We start from the raw sequence: 6,851 nt of genomic DNA on the forward strand, positions 1-6,851 counted from the left end.
GGAAAAAACTTTCTAACCTCTAGACCTAGGAACCACTGCAATCCTTGCAATAAAAAAGCGTTGTGTCAATGGATGTGATCTCTACTTGAGTCAGTAGTTTTCACTTCTAGAGGTTTGATCCCTCTTAAGGCTTGATGGATCATTGAGTCTTACTTTTCTATATAAAAGAGTCAATAGTTTTCACTTCTAGAGGTTTGATCCCTCTCAAGGCTTGATAGATCCGAAGTTAAACTGGATCTAAGCTAGTGAGAGACCAATCATACACACATAACTTGTTATCATATTTTTTTGATATAATGTAGCATTTAGTCTACCTAATTCATACAACCAAAAAAATAAATTAAACTTAATATTTTTAATTTGTTTATTTTTTATTAAAAAATAAAACTAAAACTCTAATTATCTTAATTCCAAAAATATTATAGAAATTAACAAATACCATAGGCTATCAAAGAATAACATATTGCAATAGGTAGTTTTTTCATTTTTCATTATTTTTCCTTTCTCAAGCTAGTTAGAACTCAATTTGTTGCTTTTGGAACAGGTTTTAGTTTTGATTTCCATTTATGGCTTGAGCTTAGGCACCCAAGTTCTCACCATGGGTTGGAAGGTATGCACATGCCTAGATAGAGTTAGTCCATGTTACTCTATTTTAGCCATGACCATGTTTATTAGTTTTGTCTTCATCAGATTTTCGTAACATTTCTTGTTATCCAATATATCCTATATTTGTGTACATGCACAATGCCATTTTTTGAGGGTGGAAGGGGTGATCCAGAGCTGCAAGGGGATGTGAAACCGACATCTCGATGCTTTTACGAAGGTAGAATTTTTTGGTACCCTTGAGAATATATTTCAGTGGCTCAAGTTTGACGAATTTTTTGAGATTGCATGAAGGCTTAACGGTCCATTTTCAATTTACGGCCTTTGAAATTCTTCTTACTGGCATCTTTTAATCTGTGTTGTTTTTAACATTTCCTCGTTTTTTTTCTCAGTGAGCATAAAGCCCAAAACGTAAGATCAAAGTTTCTGATCACAGGAAGAATCCTAGGAAATAGATACGAGTAAGACGAAGTATTAGAATCGGAACACTAAGTAACACCCTCGAAGAAGGTGAACACATAGTTGGGCGGTGTTCCTAAATGGAGCTATCCTGAAAAGAGATTGACCATGGTGGAGAAAATTTTTGTGCAAGATGCCAGCGAGAAGCAAGTAACAAAGACTAGATTAGAGAGGATATTGTGTCGTTGTGGAAACATCATTTTTAGGCTCATCTTTTCTGCCTCTAGATCAGAAGAACTGGGATTTCTACAAGAATGGAAAAAGTCAGGTCTTTCTGAATCCTGTTTGCGATTAGAATACAGCTATGCTCTGCACAAATTCACTTCTTAATATTTCATCTAGTTGATCAAATCATAATTCAAGAGGCGTATATTTCCACTCTGCACAGGACTTGTGCAAGGTGGACAAAGAGAAACTCTTAGATGAACAAGCTCTATGACTAAGATCTAGTTTTTTTTATGCATACAACCTCTCAATATCGATGCAGTAAACACGCCTTAGTTTGCATATTCCTTGATAGTACTGATAGTGATAGGAAAGAAAACCGCGCCAACCAAGGCTCTGCTGTAAAAATCAAACTAGCCAACTGGTTGCTTAACCAGAAATTTTTTCTCCCATTACATGGATAGTGTTCCCTTCAAGTGATTTTAAGACTATGAAGTAGACAAGAATGAGCTTTTGGTATAAGTTTATTGTTTACATAGAAGAAACATTGTAGATTAAGGGGCACATAGCTTATAGTGTGATAATTGACTGTTCAACAATATTGTTGATTAGGACAAATACATCTTTCTAATGATGACTAGGAAGATAAATTTTCTAAACCTTTTTTATTTGCAAAAGCATTGATAAATGACTAAATTTTGCTTCAAAGGAAGTCATAATCTCTGATTCTGAGAAACCACTGGAAATATTATACTTGAATGACACACTGCTTGCTTACATGATAGATGGCAATGCCAAGTTTATTATGCATATATTTCGGCCATGGATTAACTGCTTTGTCTTCTGTTCCAACTTGTTATTCTATGGTTCTACAAATAGGCCAACTATGCTTCGTTTTTATAATATGAGAGAAATAATGATATGATAAACACATACATATACATAGTATCAACACACAAACTTTACATATCATGATGTATTATGGAAAATCTCAATAGGAGAAAAACTAGTCTAATAATAAGGCATAAACATAGTGATACCCTGACTTAAAAGCAGTTAAGCTAGCCAACATAAAGCAGTTAAGCTAGCCAATGTCCTGGACAACCAAATGAGCCTTTTGTTCAACTCAAACACATTAATGGAGAATCCCCCAAATTTTTAAATGCTTCATCACATATAATCCATGGACTTTAATACCACTGACCACCATAACCATGTACCTAAAACCACCACTATCAAAAATGCTAAGTTGTGACCTGGGGTGGGCTTTGTGCACGTTCGTGAAACTCGTTTGCCTGACTCTCCCTTGTGCCTTCGTTTCAGTCGTGTGTGGGTGCCCATGTAAACTTGTTCAGGCGAGACGTTTGAGGGCACCTGTGTAAACTCATTCGGGCGGGTCATTTGAGGGCGGCCATGTAAAGTCATTTAGGCATCCATGTAAACTCGTTCAAGCAGGTCATTCCAGGGCGCCCGTGCAAACTCGTTCGGGCGGGTCATTTGAGGGTGTTCGTGTAAACTCGCTCAGGCGAGTCGACCAACACCACGACCATACAGGTGCACACGGCCCGCCCCAAGGGTGCACACTTCATTCCTCGACCACTGCAACGAAAAACCGCCAGGCAGTAATCCACTCGCACTTGTGATAATGCAACAACCCATGTTGGTTTTCACCTCAAGTCGAGCGGCGAACCAGCCTGAGCCGTTCCACATCCGACTAAGACGCATCGACAACCTCCATTCGCTTCCCTCTCGGCAATTTCAAGCACTCTTTAACTCTCTTTTCAAATTCCTTTCCATATTTCCCTTGCGATACTTGTTCGCTATCAGTCTCTCACCCGTATTTAGCATTGGACGGAATTTACCACCCAATTAGCGCTACATTCCCAAACAACCCGACTCACTGACAATGCCTCGTGATGCGGCAAGGTCCCGGCCCAACGAGGCTGTCACCCTCTCAGGCACCCCCTTCCAATGGACTTGGCCCAAGTTCGCTACTGAGGACGCTTCTACAAACTACAATTCAGGCAACGCTGCCGCCCTATTTTCTTTCTTGGGCTCTTCCTGGTTCGCTCGCCGATACTAGGGGAATCCTTGTAAGTTTCTTTTCCTCTGCTTAATTATATGCTTAAACTCAGCGGGTGTTCTTGCTTGAGCCGAGGTTGCAAGTTGGAGCTAAATCCACCCTACCCGATGGGAGGGCAAGAGAGAGCAAAGCAAGTTCGAGCAATGCCACAAAGAGCTCGCATCAACTAATGCCGACTGCCCATCCAAGGGGACAGGATCACCACTCGCCGACGCACGCTACAAAACATCGCTTGAGGTATTTCAGCCAACCGCACCGCATTAGTCACGGACGACCAGCTCCACTACTCCCTAACATATTGTAGGGAGTGCGTTTGAATGGGATGTGACGCCTAGACAGATGTGCCCTCGACCGAGGCCTCGGTCGCAAATTGCGTTAAAAAACTCGATTATTCACGAGATTATGCAATTCACACTAAGTATCGCATTTCGCTACGTTCTTCATCGTAACAAGAGCCGAGATATCCGTTGCCGAGAGTCATTTCCATGTATTACCGAAAAATCCACCACAACAATGAATAGGGGCACCCCCCACGACAAATGTAAGGCTAAGGGCCAAAAGGAGGAAAGGAAGAAAAACACATGAAAGAAAGAGAAACAAAGGTGTCTACCCCCTCACAGGAGGAGGATCAAACAGAGAACAATCTTCCCGAGCCCCACGACCTCGCCAAAAGGGGGTAAATGCATGGAACAACAATCGAGAACGACTAGGGTGGCCACCTCGGGAGCTCGCACTGCTTTAAGTCCTTCCTGAACACCAGTCCACAACAATTCTCCCTTTTCTCCATAAAGCTAGGAACCGAAAGGAAGAAGGGAATAAAACAAGGTGAAAGAAATAGAGATCAAACGCGGCTGCCGTCTCACAAGGGAAGGCTCAAACAAAGCACAACCCTCCCAAGCCCTGGGGATGACGATCGAGAAGGACTAAGGTGGTCACCCCGAGAGTTTGCACTGTGTTTCATCCTTCCTGAACACCAATCCACAACAATCCCACCTTTTCTTTGTTTGAGTTGTATACATCTTACATGCTAAAGTGTATAAACCTTCATATACGTCCTCATAATTCTTTTTGTCACAGAATTACCAATATGCTTTGCTAAGTGCATCTCTTATGCTTTGCTAAGTGCATCTCTCAGACAAAAATTGAACCTAACAATTGTTTCAAATGCAATGGAGGCCACAAAAAAGTGTTCCTTTGAAAATTTTCGAAAATCATAAAAATAATCATTACGCATAACTGATGGTACTAAAGAGTGTTAATATTTTTTTATTGCACCAAGGAATCTATAGGTTGCATCAAATTCAACAATATTTAATCCAGAAGCACGATCATTATGATTGTGATCACTACATTTTCCGGCTATAATGCCCTTTTTAACAGGTTTTTCCTGGTTGAATCTGTTATGCTTTTTCTTATGGTCATCAACATTCTTTGGGAAGGTAACAAATATTTGATTGTATAGAAAAGTGTTAATCTTCAAGACACACTCCTATGCTTTTGAAATATAGCCAAAATGATCTATCTCTCTCAAAATTTCACGTGAAAATTAACCCCAAAGCAATACACTCAACTTATATATATATATAAGGACGGTTGCATTTTGAATTAATAGAAGGCCGCATGTAAAAGTGGCAAATACGTACAAAATTGCATAATGTTTTTATACAACATATCACAGTGATGTTCTGCCTTTTTTACAAAAAAAGCTAGCTAGTAAGCATTCATTTTTCTGTGAAAACTACTAGTATAAAGCTTCACAAAGGAGCCTTAAATAAAAACTACCCTACAAAACATATAGAGAAGATTAGGATTATAATGTAAGTCCAGGTTTAGCCATAATTGTTCTCCTTTGAGTTGCTCCTAGTTTGGCTATTCATGTTCATCATGGAATTGGCCTTGACTGTGCCTTCTTCAGCAAAAACTAGGGAGCCTTTGGAAGCCTGCTTTTGGTATGCGATGTGAGAGGCCAATTCTATAGTTATTTGCATCAACATATTTTTTTCATCTTCCAGCTAGCTATTTCTACTCCATAAATTCCAATATACTAAAAGTTGGATTTATTTCCTAATTCAAACTTGCTTCTATATCTCCTGGAGGCAGTGGTCTATTGTGGCAGAATAGAAGTGAGGGGACCAAAAACCCTGTGAAAAAACTAGAGAGATGAGTCCGATTTGCTGGACAATCCTCAATAGAAGCGAGGGTCTGGTAACCCTCAAGTATAGCAAATAAAGCAGATGATCAATAAAGAAGAAATAAACTAAAATTTCAGAAAAAAATATAGCCTGGATTTACCAGTGAGATGGAGGTAAATAGAAAGGATGACACTAAGTTTGTACAATTTTATTATCAACTAGGAGAAAAGTACTGGATACCAGCGGAGGAACTTGAATAAATTCATAATGAAGCTATGCAAGGATGCATAAGATTAATCCCACTTGTTACCAATCAATTTTGCAGGGTTGCTAAGGTCATGTTAGACCAGAGCATACATAACACACAGCGGATTTATACTCATAGACTTAGATAGCAATAGCAGAGAATAATTCACAGAGACAGACAAATGGAGAAACAACAAGATTACTTAGTTAGAAACAACGGAATAATCACTAGAGAACAGAAATCACTTTGCATTACATAACAGACTTGGGCCTTGGCTTGCTTGCTTTATTTGGCTAGAGAAATTACAAATTTATAGAGGCAGAAGAAGGATCTAGAATCCTGCATGAATTTGGCTTCACACTTAACATTCTCCCACTTGAAGCCAAATAAGAGTCATCAAGTCACACCGAGTCCTACCATGCCTCTACATAACTCATGTTTATTTTGTGGTAGAATCTTAGTGAGCATATCAGCAGGGTTCCTATCTGTATGGATCTTTTCCAAGGATAATTGTTCTTCCTCCAACACATGCCCATACAGGATATTATATATATGATAATAATTTATTTTTTTTTTATATGGGTTATTGACTTCAATCCGACCCTCTATTCAACCAAGGCTTATGCATCCTCGGCATCATTATAGGTTATGCACCTTTACACTATAACCAACCCTTAATAATACTCATATATGCTTTACCAACCTTATTACTGCACACATCACTCTTTACACACATATTACTCACTGATACTGTTCTATAAGGTTTGACATAATACTTGGGATGTTAATGCGGAGTTCTGGGTTGACACATCACCGGTTATAACTTAACTAGCTCCGGCCAGGCGGGGACGGAGACTTAACCCTTCTCACCAACCTTTCGCCAGGTGGCATAACCCATGTGAAGCCATGTGATCCTCGGTTGACCCGCCGAGGGTTTTCACGCCAGGCTCCCGCTCGAATGGACGATGGAGATCCGATCTCGGCATCGAAGGGTTCAAGTTTATTTGAGGGTTTGATGTGTCATACATATACCTCCGAGTCTTGGGGTTTTGGTTCATTTGTGCAACACGGAGAGGCCGAATATCTTCTCAGGCTGGCGATCCCTCCTCTGCAACACTCATCCGGTTCTACTTGCTGCCTCAGGTAATTTACAACGATTGCT

General features: G+C 39.9%; 1 non-coding gene across 1 annotated transcript; it reads right to left on the bottom strand.

Moving 5' to 3' along the window:
- Positions 1 to 3,635: 3,635 nt before the first annotated feature.
- Positions 3,636 to 3,789, bottom strand: LOC149230601 (5.8S ribosomal RNA). The gene has a single exon (XR_016248510.1). It is a non-coding gene; the product is annotated as a 5.8S ribosomal RNA (ribosomal RNA).
- Between the last annotated feature and the right edge of the window lie 3,062 nt (positions 3,790 to 6,851).

Source organism: Pinus tabuliformis, chromosome J (genome assembly GCF_031772625.1).
Source record: "Pinus tabuliformis cultivar Carrire ecotype Pingquan chromosome J, CPIR1, whole genome shotgun sequence".
NCBI lineage: Eukaryota > Viridiplantae > Streptophyta > Pinopsida > Pinales > Pinaceae > Pinus > Pinus tabuliformis.